Source organism: Ictidomys tridecemlineatus, chromosome 3, assembly GCF_052094955.1.
Source record: "Ictidomys tridecemlineatus isolate mIctTri1 chromosome 3, mIctTri1.hap1, whole genome shotgun sequence".
NCBI classification, from domain to species: domain Eukaryota; kingdom Metazoa; phylum Chordata; class Mammalia; order Rodentia; family Sciuridae; genus Ictidomys; species Ictidomys tridecemlineatus.
Window position 1 is genome coordinate 141,573,912 of NC_135479.1, and position 23,393 is coordinate 141,597,304.

General features: G+C 41.7%; 1 pseudogene; it reads left to right on the forward strand.

The window, feature by feature from the left end:
• The window catches only part of LOC101978642 (TBC1 domain family member 9-like), a 93,638-nt pseudogene that overhangs the window by 22,519 nt on the left and 47,726 nt on the right, over positions 1–23,393 (forward strand).

Genomic DNA, 23,393 nt, shown 5'->3' on the forward strand with positions numbered 1-23,393 from the left:
CTTTCTGAATTTTCACACCCTTTTGATCCAGAAATCCCCAAGAATCAGCTCATGGTCAACGCTGCTTTTGTGGCTCACTCCAGTCCAGATATCAGAAAAGAAAATCCAGAAAATAGAAGGTTCACAGGTATGATCTCCTCCCAGTTTCTTGAAATAGCCCAAAAGATCTTTGTAACCCGAGATCAAACTACATAGAAAGAGGCAGACAAACAGATGAAACACGTGTCCCTCTGGCAGCAGCACTCAGATGTCCAGACCCAGTCAGATGGCCTGGGGCACCCTGCAAGAACCAGACACCTGGAAGTCACCCTACACTGCAGAAGGACAAGTGTGCTTACTGTCAGGGACTAGGCCATTGGAAACACAAGTGCCCAAATCATAATTAGGCCAAAACAATTCAAAAGAACCCACCACCGAATCAGGAGGGCCAATACCAAGTGGAGTCCAGCACTAGCAGGCCAGGGTGGACTCAGAATAGGAGAGACTGGGCCCTTTGATTCTTGGTCTGATGGAGCCCTTTGTCAAGATGACAGTAGCAGGGCCACCCAATGACATTCCGGGTAGACATGGGTGTGGAGCATAGACAGCATAGTCATGCAACCCATCACTCATTCACTGGTAAAGGAGTTACTATAATAGGAGCAACTGGCTCATAGGCACCCAGCCCTTTCTGTGAATTCCACACCTGTAAGCTGAGGGGACTTTTGGAATCACATGAGTTTCTGTACATGCCAAGCTGCCCAGTTCCCCTTCTTGGAAGAGATCTCCTTTCAAAATTGGAGCACAAATCACCTTCTTCCCTGATGGTCCTGCCTATATGACCTTAGGGAAGGGACCCACCATGGTTAGGGCAGTTACATTACCCCAGGGAGATGAATGGAGACTCTATACCCAAAATCCAACTGCCACTGAAAATTCTTCCTCCTTATTTCAAGAATTTTCCTCAGTCTGTGCAGAAAACAACCCCCCTGGGTTTGCCAAGAATTCACCCCCATTAGTTGTTGAATTGAAACCAGGAGCAGAGCCTACCAGATGGACACAGTATTCCCTCTCAAGGGACACACTCTTTGGAGTAAGAAGCACCTCCAGAGACTGAGAGACTCTGGGATCCTGATCGAGGTCCAGTCCCCCTGGAACATTCCCTTTTTACCAGTGCGAAAGCCTAATAGCAAAAATTATCAATCTAAGACCTCCAAGCAGTTAACAAGGCAGTAGTAACACTTCACCTAGTGGTCCCTAACCCTTACACATTCCTCAGCCTATTTCACTCCAGGATTAGTGGGTTAGTGTCTGGATCTGAAGGATGCCTTCTTTTGTCTCTGATTAGCCCCAGTCAGCCAACCCCTCTTTGCATTTTAAAGGCAGGACCCAGAGACTGGAAAGAAAGTTCAGCTGACTTGGACCCAAACTCCCCAGGGACTTAAGAACTCTCCTATTTGGGGAGACACTAGAAAGGGATCTAGCTGCCTTCCCTGGGAACCAACTGAATTGCATTCTCCTATAATACATTGGTGACATTCCCTTGGCCAGTCCAGATGGAGAGGGCTGTTGGTCTGGAACTACAGTTCTGCTGACCCTCCTTTCAGAAGTGCATTATAGTCTCTTGGAAAAAGGCTCAAATCTATCAGCATCAAGTAAAGTATCCTGGGTTTTACGTTACACCTGGCCAATGGTCTTTAGGACCTGATTGAAAACAGGCTATCTGTTTTATCCCCAGACCCAACACCAGGAAGAATTTATGAATTCTTGGGAGCAGCATGTTTTTGTTGAATCTGGAACCCTTTGCATTCAGTGATGGCTAAACCACTGTGGGCGGCCACCAATGGGACAGAAAAAGACCCCCTATGTTGGGGAACTGAACAGGAACAGGCTTTCCAGGAGATTAAAATGAAGTTAACCTGGGTGCCTGATCTTAGACTGCCTGATACAACAATGGCTTCCAATCTTTTTGTGGCAGAAAAAAGCAGAACTGTACTTGGGGTTCTTACCTGAGAGTATGGACCCTGGCAGCAGTCAGTGGCTCATTTATTGGAATAACTGCGTTAGTGACCCAATAGCCTCTGTGCCTAATAGCTCTGGCAGATACTGTGACCTTAATCAACTGACAAGCTGACCCTTGGACAGAATATCAATGTAACAGTCCCACAGGCCATCACTGCCCTGATGGATCACAAGGAGTACCAAAGGCTGACCAGCTCCTGAATGGCCCACTATCAAGGACCCTTATATGAAAACCCCCATGTAACACTAGAAACTGTGCTCACTCTAAACTTTGCATCCTTCCTGCCAGATGATCCACCTCCCTCACACAATTTCGAGGACCTGATAGATGAAGTCTACTCCAGTCAACCTGATCTGACTGACCAGCCACTGCAAAACCCAGATCTCACCCTATTCATGGATGGGAGCAGCAGAAAGAACAAAGGAGGGCTGGATTTGTGGTAATTTCAGAAAAACATGTGGAGGAAGTGGTAGTGCTAACCTCAGGGGTGGTCACCAAATGGCTGAGTTATGGGCACTGAGCACAGCCATAGAGTATGCCACTGACCAGTGAGTTAACATTGATACTAATTCAAAATATGTTTTTACCACTCTACATGTGTCATGGGGCCATCTGCAAGGAAAGAAGACTTATATCAACAGGGAGAAAAAAATTAAAAATAAGAAAAAAATACCTAAACTTCTGGAAGCAGTCTGGAAGCCAGTGGAAGTGGCTGTGATGTACTGTCATGGACAACAGAAAGGAACAGACCCAGTAAGCCAAGGAAATAGAACAACTGATTAGATGGCCAAAGAAGTGGCTCTGTGTCAGGACATCATCTGTAGGGCAGCCCAGGCAGCTCAAATGATGGCCTCAAGGCTCCGAGACCATCCTAGGTACACCAGAGAAGAATATAAATGGGCTGCCACAGAGGGAGAACAGAAAATGTCAGAATGATGGAGGGTACTGCCAGACCAGTGGATTTTCATCCCACAAAGCTTGGGGTATCGGGCGATGCTTCAAAACCATGAAATTTGTCACCTAGGAAAAACTAATTTGGACTTTTGCTTAACAGGTACTAATTCATAGCCAAACTCCCTACACTGTAACCAGGTCAGCCAGAGTGTACAACTTGTGCCAAAAATAATGCTAACCAGCATCCAGCCCAGACCCCCAGGAGTCCAGGCTGTTGGAATTTTACCTTTTAAAGTTATAGAGCTGGGCTTTATGGAAGTTAAACCGAGCAAGGGATATCTATCCTCTTGGTAATGGTGTGCACATGCTCTGGGTGGGTGGAGGTCATCTGACCAGAAAGAATGAGCCTGAGAAGTGACTAAAGCCCTGTTAAGAGAAATCATTGGGGCTGGGATTGTGGCTCAGTGATAAGAGTGCTTATCTAGCACATGCAGGGCCCTGGGTTCAATCCTCAGCACCACATAAAAATAAATAAATAAAACAAAGGTATTGTGTCTGACTACAACTAAAAAAAATAAATATTAAAAAAAGAGAGAAACCATTCCTGGATATGGCCTGCCCTTATCCATCAAGTCAGACAATGGGCCTGCCTTCATCACAGAAATTGTCCAGGGCATCACCTGAATATTGGGAATCAAATGGAAGCTACATGCTGCCTACTAACCACAGAGTTCAGGGAAAGTGGAACTTAAAAAACTGTACCCTAAAGACCACCCTAGCTTAAGTCTGCCAGGAAATGGGAGTTTCTTGGGTAGATATCCTCCCTGTAGCTCTCCTCTGGGTTCACTGTACATTGGGAGCACAGGATACATCCTATTTGAGATCCTGTTTGAGATCCAGGATCTGAGGAGACTACAGCCTTGCTCTAGTCACAAACCTGGTCATAGTGGCTGCATGGTCACGGTGGCACCTTGAGGAATTCAACTGGGGGCAAGGGGGGCCAATGGTCACGATGTCATCCTACTGTATTAGAACTATGACATTAATTGCTTTGCTGTTATTTGTAGGTCTGAATGCAACAGCCCCGAAAAACTGGAATTGGGTGCAAAGACTTACACTAATTCTATGTTAATTAAAAATGGTAAATCTATTATGGGGGAATCTGCTGGAATTTTTTTGTTTTTGTTTTTATAATGATATGTGTCTTACTAAGTCCTGGGGTAATGGGTCACAGTCCTTTTCCACTGTGTTGCTATCAGAAATATGTTTTTCCCTCCTGGAACAATAGGCTCAATGCATGTAACAAAAGCAGGCCCCCATGGTTTCTGCCTCCATGAAGAACAAACCTATGCAACAGTTTCAATGTGCCCTATCTGTTATGCTGTACTTCCCCTTGAGGAATTTGTTCCCCCACCTGTCCCTATTCCGCCAGGTTCTGCTTCCCCAGATATAACAGGGATAACAGAATCATCAATATGCCCTCTATTTGGACTCTTTGTTTAACAGGTACTATTACTATTACCCTATGCCAAGCAAATGTTACCTGGGAGAAAAGGTTTTATCTTGTCATAAGGGTGGGAGGTTATACTGGACAGGACCTATAACAGCTTGAGAATATTGGGGATTCCCAGACCAGCTCCACTATTCTGGCTTTGACTCTCCAAATGATATTAAGAACAGATGATATTAGTCCTCACATCTGTGGAGAATTCACTCTGTGGCAGGCACCATGTTAACCACTTTATGTGTGGAATCTTATTTAGATTTTATAGTTGCTATCTGAAGCACCTGCTGGTGCAATCCTGATTTTATAAACAATGAAACTGAGGATTGATGAAGTCAAAGAGAAAGGAGGTTGTGGGGGAGGTCCTGGATGAGCACTCCAAGATACCTGGTTTTCAACTCCATGAATTCTGTCCCTGTCTCTTCTTTTCATTCATCTTTAATAATATTGATCTTTTGACATTCAGAACAATGTTCTAGGTTTTTTTTTTGTGTGTGTGTATGTGTGTGTGGTACTAGGGATCTGAACCCAGGGCCTTGTGCATGTGAGGCAAGCACTCTACCAACTGAGCTATAACCCCAGTCCCACAATGTTCTAGTTTTTGATATAGAAAATGAATGAAAGAAAGCAAACAAGCAAGAAAGAAAGCCAGCTGTGTGAGTATTTTTAATATTTATTTTTTAGTTGTAGTTGGACACAATATCTTTATTTTATTTTTTATGTGGTGCTGACGATCTAACCCAGGGTCTCGCACGTGCTAGGTGAGTTCTCTACTGCTGAGCCACAACCCCAGCCCAGCTGTGTGACTATTGAGAAATCCTTTTCCTTTTTTGAACCAGTCTGCATTTCAAGGCTATTATTGTTCTAAAGGAGCAAAGAGATCTCTCTTTTGAAACTCGGGGTTTGGCTGCAAAGTCTTCTTCTGAGCATGTTAGATACGAACAACTGCAGGGTACTCAGATCAAACAGGGGTCAATATGAATCAACAATTTGCTTACCATGTTTTGTCTGACTCCAGATATATTTTATTCTCACTGTAAAACCCTGTTGTCCTTGAAGAGAAAGTGAGGAATGAGAGACAGTAAGTGAGAAATGAAAGACGGAGAACAGGCAATGATACATATGAGAGTTTATTTGTCAAAGTTGAAAAATAAAGGCCATTTCTCTATAGGAGAGAGAGCAAAAAAGGCTTGAGTTCTGGGACTTTTATGGGGGAGGCTCAGGAATCAGAGCCAGGCGGGTCCTAATGGGGGTGGTTAAGGGTTGGGTTGATATGAGGGAGTGGTGAGCCTTTCTCAGAAATACTCTTGGGTGGAAAAGTGAAACTTTTTTCTTAAAATGGCAGTTGTCACTTAAGATGGCCATCCAGATGCTAAGCAAGGACCTTATAGTCCTGTGTTCCCAAAGATGTTAAATGTCACTTATTCATATAACAAATGCTTTCATATTTGCTCATATGAATCTAAACACATAGCTGCTTGTGAACACTATGGTTATTTTGTGTAATCACAATTATACACAAAACAATAATATTTAAAAAATATTTTTTAGTTATACATCAATGCAATATCTTTATTTTGTTTATTTACTTTTATGTGGCACTGAGGATGGAACCCAATGCCTCACACGTGGGAGGCAAGTGCTCTAACACTGAGCCACACCTCAGCCACCAAGATAATAATATTTTATTATCATAGACTTTTTTTTGGTGGGAACCTTAATTAAGTTCAATTTTTAAAAACATGGCATAGTTGAGATTGTTTAACCTGTCTTAAAAGTTTGTGATTGATTTGGAATCAAAATTTTCAATAATTGTGAAGTAATAACATTCATATTCTAACTCAATGACTGCTAGAGAGAGGATGGCATTAAAGCAAATGTGGGAATTGATGGCTGTGTTGAGGAGCATCACTGGGATGTCACTTCAAGGAAGAATTCACTGTTGAGCTGTGAACAGTGACAGTAACACTCTTGGAATTGGCCACAGCATTGGAGGGAGGCCACACTCTCCAGGGGCATCAGGACCTGATAATTTTTGCCCCATATAGGAAAGGGAGTTGGGGTGCAGGGTTTCTCTCACAGGCAGCCTTTGTCCTGGAACTTCCTATCAAGTTGGCTGAGAGTTGGTCACATATGCATTGTGGCAAGAGGCTCTCCATGCCCAACCCAGCTTCTTCCTTCTTTCATCCTTCCCAGGTTTGCCTCCCATCCCATAAGTTTCTTGCAGTTATGGCTGAGTATTTCCATCTCATTTCTAGAGGCATTGACTCAGAACTGCTAAAGAGAAGAACCAGGTAACAATGAATATTCTTTACTTGTTGAGCTGGACTGTGTATCAGGAACTATTCCAAGTCTTGCAAACATGAAGACACGTGAGGCATGTTTTCTGCCCTCATAGATTTATCTCACAGTTTAACAAGGTTCATGGACATGCACAGTCAAAACAAATTTTATTGAAGAGTTCCTTGTATGTTTTAACTTCATTTTAAATATTTTTTTCCTCTGAAAGTTTAGAACCTAAAAGAAAACTGAGATAATCACAAATGTGTAACAAGTTATGATACTGCAGTGATGAGAATCAATCAGGGCGGAGTTCTGTTACTCGAGATGTGAAGATTGAATACTTGAGAAATGCCAAAGCAAGCATAGAAAGCTAGTTTTATTTAAAGGATAGAACAGAGATAGAACAGAGTTCTCTACAGAGAGGGGTCCAAGAGCTGGGTATCTGAGGAAGTGGGGATGTCCTATCCATTTTATATATTTTAGATTTTCTTTGTTCTCATGCCCTTCTTCTCCCCTTATCTTGAGTGTGTGACCAGGGGCCAAAAGAAGAGCCAAAATATGAGAAGGAATCCTTCTAAGGGTGTCTCTACATGTCTGCCAAAATGGGGGTGTGGGAGGGCCATCTAGAAATTGCTTCATTAACAACCTTTTGGGAGGAAAATTGTCCTCTAGGCAGATAAGCTTGGTAATGGATGGAGGAAGTGGGGGAAGTGTTCTGGATATATTAGCATTTCAATCCCTCAGAGGCAGCCTCCATCATCCAAGACCCAAATCAGCTTCCATCTTCCCCCTCCAACCCAAATATTTACTATTTATACTGCCACCCCCCCTATCAGTTCCCTGTCTGAAAATACAGCTCTAACTGCTGTGAGAGGAAAATAAGCAATGACCACTCTGGCTGCTTCAAGCTGAGAGTGGGTAACACAGGGAAGCAGTTTGAGCTTCTCTTTTAGGAATGTTTCAGGTCAGTCAAGAAATCCATGGCAAAAGTCTGGTTCAGAAGGAATAGGCTGTACAATCATGTGGGGATGAGTGCTTCTATGAGAAAAACAAAAAGACATGAGTACTGGAATGTGATTAATGTTGTAGCATTTGGAATATGTCAATGAATATCATGATGATAAAGCCCATTAATCTCCCACCAGGAGATGCAAGAGCTAAAAATGTTATTCACATAATAAGGCTGGTGAGGACAAGGCCTGTATTTGGGAATGTAAATCTTTAATATTGCCAGAGTTAAGTAAATACAACATTTAGTTTTTATAATGTCACAGATGCCTCCATGATATGTAGTTAAGATATCTAATGTCATCTGATTTTGTAAAATATGTTTTTATTGGCATAAACTCTGTTTAGTAGAGATCCCTTTATCTCTGTTATGTAGGGCTAAATCATATTGGCAAACACAGATCAAGCTTAACTGTGTAGGGGGTTAGGAATAATTGTAGGTCTTAAATTGACTATTGACTAAAAAACCTTCTAATTCTGATAGTCTCTGTTGATAGATACCAAGCACTCCTTCTAAGAATCCCTCTTTTGGGCCTGGGGTTTGGGCTCAGTGGTAGAGTGCTTACCTAGCATGAGTGAGATATTGGGTTTGATTCTCAGCACTGCATATAAATAAATAAATAAAAATTTATCAACATCTAAAAAAATATTTTCCAAAAACCTGTTTGCTTAAAAAAAAAGAATTCCTCTTTTGTAATCTCCAGTCTGACTTTTGGTGGGGTTAACACAAGTGTACATCTTAAGTTACATTAAAATAACTATTCTCTTTTATTTTAAATGCCAGGTATTGCTGTACTTTGGTCATAACTTGTTTTGCTAGATGTTTAAGACCAAGCTGATCAAATCAACTTTGTTCCTATCTATTGCTAAGAGTCAGTTGAGGGCTGGGGCTGTAGCTTAATGGTAGAGCACTGGCCTAGCATGTGTAAGGCACTGGGTTTGATCCTTAGCACCACATAAAAATAGATAAATAATATAAAGGTAATGTGTCCATCTACAACTGTAAAAAAGTTTAAAATAAAAAGTCATCTGAGTTCCCTCAGGGGGTTGCTTTTGGGAATTTGAGATTATCCTCTTAGCTCCTTTAGTGCTGTCTGCCAGGATGGGTCAGGTTCTTGTTAGCTATGTGGCTTTTCTTGGTAGCATCAGGGACATTTTCTTCTCCAATGATACTTCTCTTTGCAATATGTGCACTTGTTGGCTTTTTGTTCTCCAGGGTCTCATTGATTCCCCCTGATTGGAGGTCATGTGGCTCAGAGTTGCAGCCCTTAGTGAAGTCCCCTTACTCCATGAGTTCAAGCTGACCTCAGAAGCCAAGAGCCAAATATTGGCTATTTTCTTTCTTGGCCCTTTTACTTCTTAAATTTAGTCACCAAGTTTGGGTCTTAAACCTCTGGCAAACAAGTTTCACTAGTCATAAAGAAAGAGTACTGAGTTTTAACTTTAATGTCTATAATTTTACAGTTATTTGCCCTTTCATTTTGTTGGAGATTAGTATTAGTACTGGAAATTAGTTTACATCTTGACTGTCCTGTAGGTGATGGCCTATTATTACAAATTAACTCATTTTTAAAAAATTGTAGTTGTAGATGAACAGAATGCCTTCATTTTATTTGTTTTTTTTAAATATGGTACTGAAGATCAAACCCAGTGCCTCACGTATGCTAGGCAAGCGCTCTATCACTGAGCTATACCCCCAGCCCCAAATTAACTCATGTTTTTATATTAGAAGTTGTACTTTTGTAAAGCACTAACAGATAATATTTGTAAAGTTTATGAGAATATTATAAAATAAAATAACAAGAGTAAAAACATATTTAGTTTCTATAAAAGCTGTGAACCAAGAAACATAATTTTTATTTACTTTATTTTAAAAAAATTATTTAAATTACAGTAGAATGTATTTTGACATATTGTACACAAATGGAGCACAACTTCTCATTCTTCTGACTGTACATGGTATAGAGTCACTCCAGTAGTGTAATCATATGTGTATATAGGGTAATAATATCTGTCTTATTCTACCATCCTTTCCATCCCCACAGCTCCACCCCTCCCCTCACTTCCCTTTATACAAATCAAAGTTCCTTTACTCTTCTCTATCCCTCTGCCCCACTATTGGTCAGCATCCACTTACCAGAGAAAATATTTGGCTTTTGATTTTTTGGGATTGGCTTATTTCACTTAGAATGATATTCTCTAGTTCTATCTATTTACCTGAAAATGCTATAATTTCATTCTTATTTAAGGCTGAGTAATATTCTATTGTGTATATGTACCACATTTCTTTGTCCATTCATCTGTTGAGGGGCATCTAGGTTGGTTCCATAGTTTAGCTATTGTGAATTGAGCTTCTATAAACATTGATTTAATTGAGCTGTGTCACTGTAGTATGCTGAATTTAAGTCCTTTCATTATAAACTAAAGAGAGGGATAGCTGTGTCAAATGGTGGATCCATTCCAAGTAGAAACATAATTTTATAATCCCAAACCTTTACTTTAAACTTTATTTTGAAAAACACCAGCTTGGAAAAAATGCTATTCTAAACCTTACATTTAAAAAATTTCTATACTTGGAAGATATGAATACATCTTTTATACCAATAATACAGTAACAGCACTACAATTACACTGATGTTCTTATATTAACCAAAGAAATTTTTTTAAAGAAAAATTGACTCTGTAATATAGTGTAATACTCTAAAATATCAGTTGTTGATTAACCAGAGTTGTACAAACTCTAATTCCTTTAAGATTAGTTTCTCTAAGTAATAAAACTTAACAGACACAGGAGATCATCTTGATGGATAAGAGCAGATTAATATTTTAAGAAATCCTTGTTACTTCAACACATAGATTAAACTTTGGTTTATATCAGTACATTGATATTTGTCCTTAAGATAAGTCTTGAATAGCTTTAACTACTTTAGCTACTGTGAATTGAGCTGCTATTGAACACTCATTTATCTGTATTCCAAAGTTACAAGAGTTTTTGAAATTTACCTTCCACAATCCTTCTGCAACTTACTGAGACATTCTAAAACTTTTATTTTACCAAACAAAGGATTTTCTCATCCAGAAATATTTCTTTTTTCCTACTTTCCATACTAAAATAGATTTCCATATCTAGAACTTTCTTATATCTCTTTCCTAACTAACAACCCCTTTTAAAATTCACAATCTGAAACAATCCTTATGAAATTCCTGAATTTAGACAAGTTACTCCACTTTAATAAGATAAAATATTTTGTTTTTATGGTACTTTAAAAACCAACTGAAACCTCTTGTATTCTTTGTATCTAAAATTACATCTGATAGAATCTTAATTCCTAGTAGTGAAGACACAGAAACAAAACAATCTCAAATCTTATTTTATTTTCCCATTTTTGAAAACACACATAATGTTTAAATATATTATTTTTTAGAATATAGGAAGTCAAAAGTACTTGATTTTATATTTTACTTTTTATGTTTTAGCACTTTAACTTTGAAAATTAATCATATGTCTCTTGTAACAAACACATTTATGATTACTCCCATTGATATTAAATCTAATTTACTCATATTAATTGTAAAAACCGAGATATCAGACAAGGGTAGTTAATAGTATTAACCTTCTTCTCTTTCCTGTTGAAGGAAAATCTTAGAAGGAATGGATATTACATTCTAGACATTTTATAGAAATCAACAATCTGTTAATTGTCTGACCACCTAGAAAAACTTGACTCTGTAATATAGTGTAATACTCTAAAATATCAGTTGTTGTTTAACCAGAGTTGTACAAACCCTGAGTACCTGAGTTAGTAATTTTAAAGACATCTTTCCTCTCATCTGTTTACCTAATTTAAATTGAACTGTTTTTAAAGTCATGTGAACTAAAAGGTGTTTGGATCCATTTTTCTTTTAAATTTTGATTTATGAGCACTTATTTATCTGTATTCCAATTTTGACACCACATACTTGATATGTGGACACACACACGAGTAGACACAACAATACAATACATAGTTGTGCACACATACATGAAACAGACAGGAAACAGAGATCTTGTAGCTTTTTGTGGGAGATATCTACAGGTAGGAGACAATGACACAGATGTTTATTAAAGTTTCTATTTGATTTAGAAATTAAAAGTTTAGCAGATTTTACATTCTGACTTAAATTTAGGGCAGGCCTGTACAGTTGGAAATGCCAGGAATAAAGTCTGACAGCCATGGTGGACACTGAAATCAAGGGTTCAGGTGGCCATTTGTCCTGGATGGCTATCAGAGTTATTCCCAACTTCACCATGTCTATGTCCTCCTTAGGATTTTATAAAGGATATTTTCCAATGTATTTGAGAATCAACTCTTGAACAATTGACCTTTGAACAAAGACAGAGTGTAGATCAAATAAGACTAATCAGAAAAATATATTAATTTAAGCATGCAGGTTCAAATGTGAATTTATCATAAAATCGTGAGTTCAAAACATATATATATATATATCTCCAAACAGGAGTTCTATGAAATGACATAGCTATTCTTACTCTAGTATAGGAGCATGAAGAACATCTTTATCAGATTGGAGTGCACTTTTGCCTCAGATTAGAGTCAGTCCAGATATCTAAGGAATGTGATCCTCAGGTAAAGTTTCTCAAGATAAAGAAGGCTTATATATATGAGATCATTACATTGTTCCTTCCTATACTTTAATGTTTAGGAAGAAACTTGTTAAGAAATCAGGATGGTAGAGTGTAAAAGCACATAAAATAGCCAGCCATTTAGGTCCCACAGAGCCTTGAATTTAAAAGTGACAAGATGTTTTTTCTTTGGTCTCAAACTGATCCTCTGAGTCTTGTAATTCTCACAAGCTCTGTAAGCCTTGTGAATAGAGATCTAGCAGAAGCTAAAAAGTACTCTTCTGAGCTTGAGAGGCAAAAATATCACATATAGGGCACTTAAAAAATATTTTCTTAGTTGTAGATGGACACAATACCTTTATTTTATTTTTATGTGGTGCTGAGGATTAAACCCAGTGCCCTCCACATGCAAGGTGAGCACTCTACCACTGAGCTACAACCCCAGCCCTACATAGGGCAATTTAACCATTTTTTTTTCTTTTGCAAAATCAGTTTCTTAAAGTGTAGTCCTATAGTTTATATTTCCCCCAGAGACCAGTTTTTATTCTTCTTGTTGGTAATCAGGCCAGGTTGGATACAGAAAATTATGAGACATCTCCTTTTTCCAACTGTGATTTGGTAATTTCCCAGGCATGGCAGAAGAAGAAAATGAGGCATTTTTTTTTGAGCACCTACATCCCAGAACCTCTAGTGGTGTACAGTTTCTACCCCTCATTTTTGAGGACAAAGCTCCCCTCTGAACAACATGAAAATTCCATTTTTTTTCAGTTTGTAGGCTAGTGGTGAACTAGATACAACTGTTGAGAATGAAGCTCCCATCTGAGCATGAGAAAATAGAGATCAAACACCTGCACCAGATAAAACTCCATATTTTTCTTTAGGGATGTCTCCTTATGAGCTTCTGATAATCAGAAAAGCTGTCTCTCACCACATGGTTCTTCCAGATTTATTGCTAGCATCATTGTCAGAATGAACAAGAGCCCTTGTTTTGCCTCATGCCAAGGCACTGGAAAGTCCAGACTCAGAGGTATGACTGACCTCTCTTGCCACAATAAACTTCTAATTGTGATAACTCATGAAAAATATATGACCTACATGGGGTATGTTTCTCTACTCTATGGGCCAAAGGACTCTCTGGAGAGTAAAGAGGACATTTAATGGTCCTTAGATGCTTAATGCCATTATCCTGTAGGAGTTTAAAGAAGAGGCGAAATGAAAATGCCTCCCTTCTACAGCTAAAGAAACTCATGGAGGATAGAAACAATGGGAAGAATCCGTAAGGCTTGTAAAGGGTTAATGTGTGAACAAAGGGAACCCAGGCATTTCTTTATGAACCACTCCATGTAAAATGTTCCTCTCAACAGCTAGAGTCTGATCAGAGAGGGAAGGGGAAAGCTTGGGAGGAATTAGTACAGGAGAGTGCAGTTTGGCTCACCCAGAGTTGTATGTCACTGAGGTTTTTGCACAGAGCTTTTTCATTGACTGGTCACTACAGGATACCCCATGAGGGTAGTCAGGAGAGGAGTTGGGGGACAAACTGTTAAGGTTTACCAGACCATGGCCCTGGATACAATCTTGTAGTTGTTCCAGCCTTTTGTCCATCTCCATGAATCCAAAGGTGGACTGGGATTAGAGACACTGTGTACTCATGCCAGACACACTCTGGGCCTGGATAGGATTCTGAGAAATGGCTTTGGCAGAATTCAACATGCCTGACCTGCAGGATAGATGATTAGAAGCCACCTTGGCATGAATCCTGTCACCTGAATCTTATAGGATGGCAGTATGGAGTAACTGAATTTAATTAGCTGATGGGTATCTATTGTTTTCCTCCAGGAATAAAGAAAGGCACACCTCAGAAAGATGTGGGGGCACGGAGGAGCTTATCCTGGTGATAATCCCTGCAGAGCCCCCATCTGAAATTAGTCTTGGAAATCAGGATTGGGTCCTGTTTCCCTGGTGTTGAAGATTAAACACCTAAGAAACTGAAGCAAGATCAAAACATTTTATTTAAAGGATAAAACACACACACACACACACACACACACACACACACACACACACACAGGGGGAAGCGGGAGAGAAAGAGAGAGAGAGACAGACTGACAGACATCCTCCTTCTGGTGGTACCCAAGGGAGTGGGGGTGTCCTGCTCCTTTTATAGATTTCAGGTTTTCTTTCTTCTCATGTGCCCCTTCTTTCAAGAAAGGCAGGAGGGGAGCTGCCCAGGGGTTGCTCAAACACAACTCTTTGGTGGGAGGAACATTTCCCTGGAGTCAGGTAAACTTCACAATAGGTTGGAGGAGGGGCAAGTGCTCTGGAAGTATTAGCATTTTATTTCCTTTTGAATCAGTTCCCATCTTCCTGACCCCATCGTTCATTATCTACATGACTGGTTTTTTTTCCCCATTTTTAATGCCACCAGCATTTAATTTAATTTCCTTGGCCAGGCATAGTGACACATGCCTGTAATCCTAGCACCTTGGGAGTTTGAGGCAGGAGGATTGCAAGTTCAAAGTCAGGCTTAGCAATTAGTGAGACCCTGTCTCAAAAGAAAAAGAGCTGGGGATGTAGCTCAGTGCCCCTGAGTTCAATCCCCTGTCAAAACAAAACAAGACAAGACAAGACAAGACAAGACAAGACAAAACAAAACCAGCAATGGGATGGGTGGGGGGTTTACTACACATGGGTATTGGACATCTGCATCTCAGCAGAGACTTCTCAGTTGGTGGTAGCAGTTTTACAATGAAATTGATGTCACCTGGATCACAGGCTTCTGTAATCACTGTAAGAGAAACCAAAAGTATTTGGCCATTTTCAGCTCCATTTGGGATGGGAAAATGGTTTCTGCCTCTCACCAAAACTTATGTTGGGAGGAATCTGCCAAATATGGAGGGTTTCACGTGCTCAGTGCCCAGTACAATGACACTTATCAGTGTAATAGAAACCCAGTTATTTTCTCATAATATGCAGCCCAGGGGGAGGCAGTAGAGGGACAGGTCAGGAACTCAACTGATACTCCTTCCTTTCCCCAATACACTCTTGTTGATAACCCAGAAGAGGTAACTGGTGGCTTTATTTTGCTGAGAACAGGAGGCTTAGCCATGCCATTCTGCAATGATTTTGAGCTCCCAACCCAACTTCCAGTTGAATATTCATGGTTTATCTCAAGTCTTTTTGCCACTTTCAATGTGGTGCTGCTGCTCAATATCAGTTGCCTACTTTTGCTTTCCTATGAGTCTCCCATGAAAGGTGTCAGGTTTCTTATAAAGAAATAGAAGGGAAAATAGACAATGGTAGTGCAGAGGCAAGGAAGTGGAGAGAGAGGTTCAGGAGAGGGAGGATGAATATATAGTCAGAAGCTCAGAGTGTTCATGGTCTGTCTGTAGCCTGGACATTTATCTGTCCTTCAGTTGTGTGAGTACTACCTCAGATGAGCCAGGCCTTGGGGGGAGCTCTGGTTTGCACCACTCTAGAACTGAGTCTGGCTCTGTTTTCAAATGCAGATGGCTGGTCCAGAATGGAGAGTGGGACTTTCCCCTGGTTACTGGCCTTCTGTTTCTGGTCACCTCTGTAGTCTGGTTTCTCTCAACCTGACAGATCCTGGCATCTTGCATCGAGATAAGGCTTCAGACCCCTGGAAGAAGGCGGTACCCTAAGGGCTCTTGCCTACAGGGGTAATTTGTAAACTGTTAACCCTAACTATGGCCTCAGGATCCCTTCTCTCATGTCATTATTACGTGGGCCCTGGCACTTCACTTCCCAAGCCACTGAGGTGTGAAAACAGAATCCTGGAGATTTTCCAGTTGTTTTAAAAGAGAGGACTGGGCAGACTGGCAAGAGAGGCCAACAGCCTCTTCCAAACCACGCAGTTCACTCTTCCTCCTTCCCATTTCTCGCTCAACTTCAAGCACTGGTTGCTATTCCAAAGAGTGGAACTCCATATAGAGCTCTTCTGGCTGGAAACCCCCCTTCTCTTTCAGTGCCAGCCAATTTGAGTTTAGCTTGCTCTACAGGGACCAGGATTCCCCTGCCCACCTCCTCTTCACCCTTCTTTTGCCCAGTGATGCTATGGGGCTGCCTCAAACAGCTGCATGATGGAAGGGCTTTTGTCACCGCCCAAATCTCTTCCTATGCCAGGCTCCTTCAAGCAGGACCCTGAGGCAACATATGTGGCATAGATGTTTTGGAGAGCCTTTCAAATGTCCTAATGCCCAAAGTGCTGCTTCCACTACCTACCCCGCACCATCTACCATCCCCACTGCAACATCTGTGTGGGGGTGAGTACTCCTCCTCCCTATCCACTCAGCAAAACATCCCCAGATACTTGGCCAAGACCAGGAACCTCAGAGCATACATAGGCCAGGAGTGGGTATGAGACCATCTTCCCAGACTGCTACAAGTGGCTCTTAGCCACTCTTGGTCACTTACATTGGTTATCACCTCTGTGTCTGCACATGTCCGGAGAAGCTGGCCTTGTTTGCACAGGTGCTGACATGCAAAGGGCATCCCATCTGTGCTGAGCCTGGTGGAGTTAAGGAGAAAAAGGCAGTGCCTGTCCCATCCCCTGGCTTGCTGGTACTAGTACCTAGTACCTAGTACTTGCTGCCTGCTGCCCTGTTTTGGGGATCTTCACCTGTCTTCCTCTGGGTTTCCAAATTAGAGGGTTTCCTAGGTTCTGAGTGCTCTTCTGTCCTGTGTACAACCTGTACAGGTTTGCAAGTGCAGAGGTCTGTCTGGGCAAGGTTGTTCTTTACATATTTATTGAATATTTGAGAAAAGAGGCCCAGAGTTATTCTATATCCTGCTCAAGTAACACCAGTCGGTTTTGTCTCACGACAGGTGACCTGATGATCCATGGAGTCCTAAGTGTACATTGGAAATGCCAGGTTCTCCCTGAGATGGGAGCTGGTATGTAGGGCCAAGAACAGTTGGCCCAGAAGGTCGTGTTGGGGAAGGCCTGAGGATTTGGGGGTGATGGAGGCCAGTCCAGATAGATCCTGGAAGCCTCCTTCCTTCTCTCTAGATGTTTGACCAACACTGTAGGTGGGTGAATAACTGCATGGGGCATTGTAACATTTGTCTATTCCTGCTTCTGCTCATGGGGTAGGTACCTGGGTGCCCTGCTGGTGACCTGCATTATCTTTCTTGTGAGCACCAGAGACATGCTGTTCTTCTTGGACAAAGCCATGCCTATCCATCCACACAGTCCCAAGGGTCAACACTGCAAACAGCAGGGGTTAAAGGAAGGGAAGGGCAGAGAGCCAAGGGGCGGGGTAAATGAGGGCAGGGCAGATGTGGACGGGGCTTGAGGGAAAAGCCTGTTGGGAGGACTTGTCAAAGACATCTGGAAGGTGAATGGGATCAGGGAGATAGGCAGGGTAGGAAGCACTGTGGAGGTGAGAGTCTAGCAGGGCCATGGAGTTGGGTAATTAAGGTAGAAAAGGAACAGGCAGGACAGCCCGGTGAAGTGAGGTTTCCCTTGGGTATATTAGACTAAGTTGAGTCCAGGGAGGAAGAGTAGGTGGGCGCGGCCATATGGGGGTGGGACCATATGGGGGCAGGGCCCTGAGGAACTGTCCCAGGCTTGGTTGCTTACCCAGCACAGTTTCATAGTGGCTGTACCCACCACCAGTGCCCTGCTGCCACTCATCCTGGGGTTGTTGATCCAGGTTGTAGTGGTGAGCATCACCAGGCTCCTCTCCAAGGGCCAGATAAATGGGACTCCGTGCCTGTGCAGGAATACCCAGCTGTGCAGAGGTTTCTTTGTCACCCGGCACTTTCTGCACTGCCTTTAGCCCTGATGATTCCTCATGAGTTCTTCCAGACCTACCTCTTAAGATGCAGCTCAGATCTCTCCTTCCCCTGGAGCTTGGTGGTCATTCCCCCTCCAGGATGTTTTGATTCCACAGCTTACTGTGTGTGAGGAGTCGTGTTATTTAAGGGATGGGTATAGAGGTGAGTAAGTACATCCTGCACTTAGGTTGATAAGCAACCTGTGATCAGAATAACACCAGCAGGGGAGGAAGAGCATGAGGAAAAGACTAACATTATACAGAGACGAGTAGTGGGAGGGAAAGGGAGAGAGAAAGGAAACTGTATGGAAATGGAAGGAGACCTTCATTGTTACACATAATTACATATAAGAGATGGTGAGGAGAAAGGGGAAAAAAAACAAGGGAGAGAATTGAACAATAGCTGATGGGGTAGAGAGGGAAGATGGGAGGGGAGGGGAGGGGGATAGTAGGGGATAGGAAAGGTAGCAGAATACAACAGTCACTAATATGGCATTATGGAAAAATGTGGATGTGTAACCGATGTGATTCTGCAACTTGTATTTGGGGTAAAAATGGGAGTTCATAACCCACTTGAATCAAATGTATGAAAGATGATATGTTATGAGTTATGTAATGTTTTGAACAACCAATAAAAAAAAAAGAATAACACAGGCAGACGTCCAGGAACACTGTAAGATGGGGTGGGTCTTGAGTGGTGTAGCAAACTGGAAGAAACTAGAAGTTTGGCTTGGCTTACATTGGAGAGGAGGACATGCCACTCTACCCATCCTAAGTGTGATTGTGAAGAGGCAGAGGAGAGGAGGGCATTGCCTGTGAGAGGCAAACCTGTGCAAAATGCCCGGAAAGTCAAAATTAGGATGTTAAGAGGATGAGGAGGAAATGGCTCTAATTCAAGCACAATTTGGCATGGGCAATGAAACTGACCCCATGGGGGTGAAAATTAAAACAGCCCCGAAAGTCAAGCGTGACAAATTTTGTTTGGATTAAGTAAAAACCTTGAAGCTATAGTAGGATTTCTTTGAAAAAAGCTATTTATTGAAAAATAATTTATACACAGTAAAATTTACCTTTTTTTGTCTACAGTTAAGGATTTTGACAAATAGATGATCATCCAGCACTCTCCACCATGATCAAGGTTAGACCAGTTTCATACCCCAGAAAAATCCTTTCATCATCTTCTGTTGTCAATTTCTCTTCCTACATTTTCCTGGTTTTTCTTTTTCCAGAATCATGTATAAATGAAGTCTTGGTCTTTTAAATCTGGCTGCATTCATTTAGTACAATGCATTTGAGATTCATCCATGTGTTGTTCATATTAGTGGTTTATTTCCTTTTATTGCTGTGTGGTATCATATGAATATTCTACAAATTATTTATACGTTCACCAATTGAAGGATTTTTCATTGTATCTAGTTTTACCACAGTGTTTTTGTTTTGTTTTCTTTGGTTTGTACTAGAGATTGAACCCAGGGGTGCTTGACCACTGAGCTACATCCCCAAACCCCACCCGTTTTATTTTTTTTCTTAAAAATCTTTTGTTTTCTTTTTGAGTCAAGGTCTCACTAATTTGCTTAGGGCCTTGCTAAGTTGCTGAGTCTGGCTTTGAACTTATAATCCTCCAGCCTTGGACTCCCAAGCTGCTGGGTATCAGGTGTAGGCCACTATGCTCAGCTAGATTTTTCACAGTTTAAAATAAAGCTGCTACAAACATTGGTGTACGGGCATGTGAACAGACGTTCTCATTTCTGCTGGGTAAATTCTTAGGAGTGGCATTGCTGAGTCTACAATAATCATGTGTTGATCTTTATAGGATATTTCCAAATTTGTCTTCCCAAACCACTACATCATTCCTAATTTCTACCAGCAATGTATGAGAATTCCAGTTGCTTCACATCCTTACCAACATTTGACACTGTCATTTGCTGTTATTTTGTTTTGTCTTTTCATTGTAGCCTGTCTAATAAATGAATAGTGATAGCTCATTAAGGCTCCAGTTTGTGTTTTCCTAATGAGTGATAATGTTGAGCATATTTGCATGTCTTGCTGACTGACCATAGTATGTCTCTGGTAAAGTGTTTGCTCCAATCTTTTGCTCATTTTAAAAAATGTGTTGTTTCCTTACTGACTTTTAAGAGTTCTCCATACTGGATTCAGATCTATGTTTTGCAAATCTTCTCTTGCAATCTGTGGCTTGTCACTTCATTTTCTTCATAGCATCTTCCAAAAAAAGCAGAAGTTCTTAGTGTTGTTATTTTTATTGTTAGTATTGGGGATTGAATCAGGGGTTCTACCACTGAGTTTCATTATTCATTCTACATGGAAAATCATGTAATCTGTCAGGAACAGTTTACTTTCTTTCCAATATGTGTATCTTTATTTCTTTTTAATGTTGAACAGGAATGATAGGAGTGAGCATCTTTGCCATGGGATTCCTTTAGTATGGCAATTGCTTGACTAAAGGCTCTTTCAGGAAGACTGGTGGGCAGCATCAATGGGGGAGGGGGAAGCTGCAGACCCTGAGTCAACTGAAAAGACAGAGGAGCCTGTCTGCTCATCACCTCCCATCCTTTTAGTCACCACCCCCACCACTGCCATATGTGGTTCCCTCCCACCTGTGACTCCTGTGCTTGGCCCTTATTCCTCAGCCCTGTGGTCTGCCTGTCTTCTCTCTCCAGCTTCACTCCATCATTGAGTTTGCCTGGCAGCCTTTTCCCTCCCTCCATCCTGTGGTTCTTCCAGCCCCAGGTCAGGCCATAGGCCATCACCCTTCCTCCTCTGCTCAGAATGAGCCCCTCCTCCAAGTCCAAGATCACCTGTATCAATGGACCTAAATGTGGTCTGCCCTCTGAATTCACCAGACAGGGCTCCTTTCCATTACTTGCAGCACCCAGTTCAGGCACTGATCCTATGCTCCAACTTTCACTCCCTCCCTACATTCTCCAAGTGCAACTCCTCCTGGAGTCACTTGCTTGGTGGTTGGTGGCAAGGACCCTGGAGCCAGATGACAAAAGTTCAAATCACAGCTCTAGAACTGATCATCAGGGAGACCTTGGGTATGCTACTTAGCTACCTGGTCACTCAGTTTCCCTATCTGTAAAATAGGGAATTGTGGGTTAATTCATGTAAACCACATAGAACAGTGGCTGGTACCAGAAAGTGCCCTATGTGCTGCTGTTACTACCATTCCTTCCCATGGTTAGTTACACATATTTGTACCTCATCTTAAAAGCCAAGCAAGCCCTTCCCTTAACACTCCAGGCCTCCACTATACATCTGTGCCTTATTCCATGAAAGAGTTCACTGCTTACAAGCTCCACCTTTCACTTCCTGGCCCACATCAACCCAGCCCTAGCCTTTGTTGTCATGAGGATGATCTCATCAATGGCCAAAGCCAGTAGACATTTTTTAGACTACTCTTTCTGGACTGGACATAGCCTCAGAAACTGGAAGTAGCTGAAATAGCCCTCTTGTGTGTCTTAGCACTTAACTCTCTGGGCTTCTTCTCTGCATGTACCTGGGTGCCGTGGGCTTGGTTGCTTATGCTTTTCCCATAATACCATCTCTCTGCTCTACTCTGACCACTCTGCATGGTGCTAAGAGCATTGCATTCCTACTGGCCTCACCACCCTGAAAGTAGGCTGGCCATGCACTTTGCAGTGTGCTCAACACTTAGTGCAGTGACTGGACTTCGTTTTTTTGATACTGGGTATTGAACCCAGGGGCACTTTAGCATTGAGCTACATCCTCAATCCCTGCTATTTTTTATTTTGAAACCAGGTCTCACTAAGATGCTAAGGCTGGTCTTGAACTTGCCTTCCTCCTGCCTCAGTCTCCCGGGTCACTGTGATTACAGGCATGAACTACTATGCCCAGCTTGATTGAGGCATTTTTAATGCCCTGAAATATTTCTGGCTGGGGTGGGGTTTGTATCTGAGTGGTAGAGTGTGTGATTAACATGTGTAAGGCCTTGGGTTTTTCAATCCTCAGCACACATTTATCTGAATAAATGAGTGAACAACAAACAAAAGAATCAACATTTTGGGACAGAGGAAAAAATAGAAAGGAACAGAAAGAAGTCTGATGCCCTGATCCCGCTGGGATAAGGGGAAGGAGGAGAGGCAGCAGAATGTTGGGCAGAAAATGGGGCAAAAAGAAGATGCTGCTGGATTTTGGTCCTCTAGGGTTTAGTGGCTTTTGAGACATATAATTGGAACAGGAGCCCCAGGAGTGGAGCCAGCAAGAGAGGCTGGTCTGGGTATTTCATAGCAGTTGGATTCTATTCATGTCAGATAGGGTTCAATGTGGGGAGAGAAAGGTATTCAAATTTTCTGCTCAGTTTTAAAAACTTATTCATTATCATTTCTTTAAGAAGTTTTCTATATCTTTCGTACAATCAACATTTCTTTTACTTAATAAACATCTAATAAAAAATTTTTCTCCTAATTTAAAAATTCTGCCATTTTAAAAAATGTTCTTCTATTACTTTTTTTCTGGTACTAAGCATTGAACCCAGGGGTGCTTTACCACCAAAGCTGCATCCCCAATCCTGTTATATTTTGTTTTGATAGGATCTCACTAAGTTGCTGAGGCTGGCCTTGAGCTTGCAATCCTTCTACCTTAACCTTCTCAAGTCACTGGGATTCCAGGTGTGCACCACTGCACCTGGCAGGATACTAGTTTCTTAGTGATGTGAACACCTTAAAGGAGGCAGAACCTCATAGAGCACAATGGTTCATGTTGCTTTTTGGACATGGTGAGATATTCCTGAGTATCCTGAGGTGTAATTCTAGTTATTTCTAGTAGATAATAGTGTTGAATATCAAAGTCTTTATGCATGAGCCAGGGGGCTTGCAGGTAGACAGAGTTGCTGCCAAGCCACTTCCCATTTTGACAGAATATTTGCTAGCTAAAGTTCTTGAGCTCTTGAAGCTGGGATGAGACCCGACCTGTTTTTTTGGGGAATAGGGAGGTGAGGTCGATGGATTGAATTGTGGGGGATAAAAATGTAGATTAAGGGAGAGGAGAAGCCAGTCACTGTCTAGGGGAGGACCTGACTTTTGAGCTAGATCTTTACTGCTTTGTGTACTAAAGATCTGCAGCCCAGATTTTCCTGGACCATGTGATTTTTGACTAGGAAAATGATTGGGCATCCCCTGCTGCCACTGTTCTCTCCCAGAGAGTAAAATTCAATGAAGGAACATGTTTAGGGGAAAAAAAAAAACGAAGGTGGGAAAGTGAAGTGGGAATGGGGTCATGACACTGTCTTTTGAGCAGCTGAGCAGC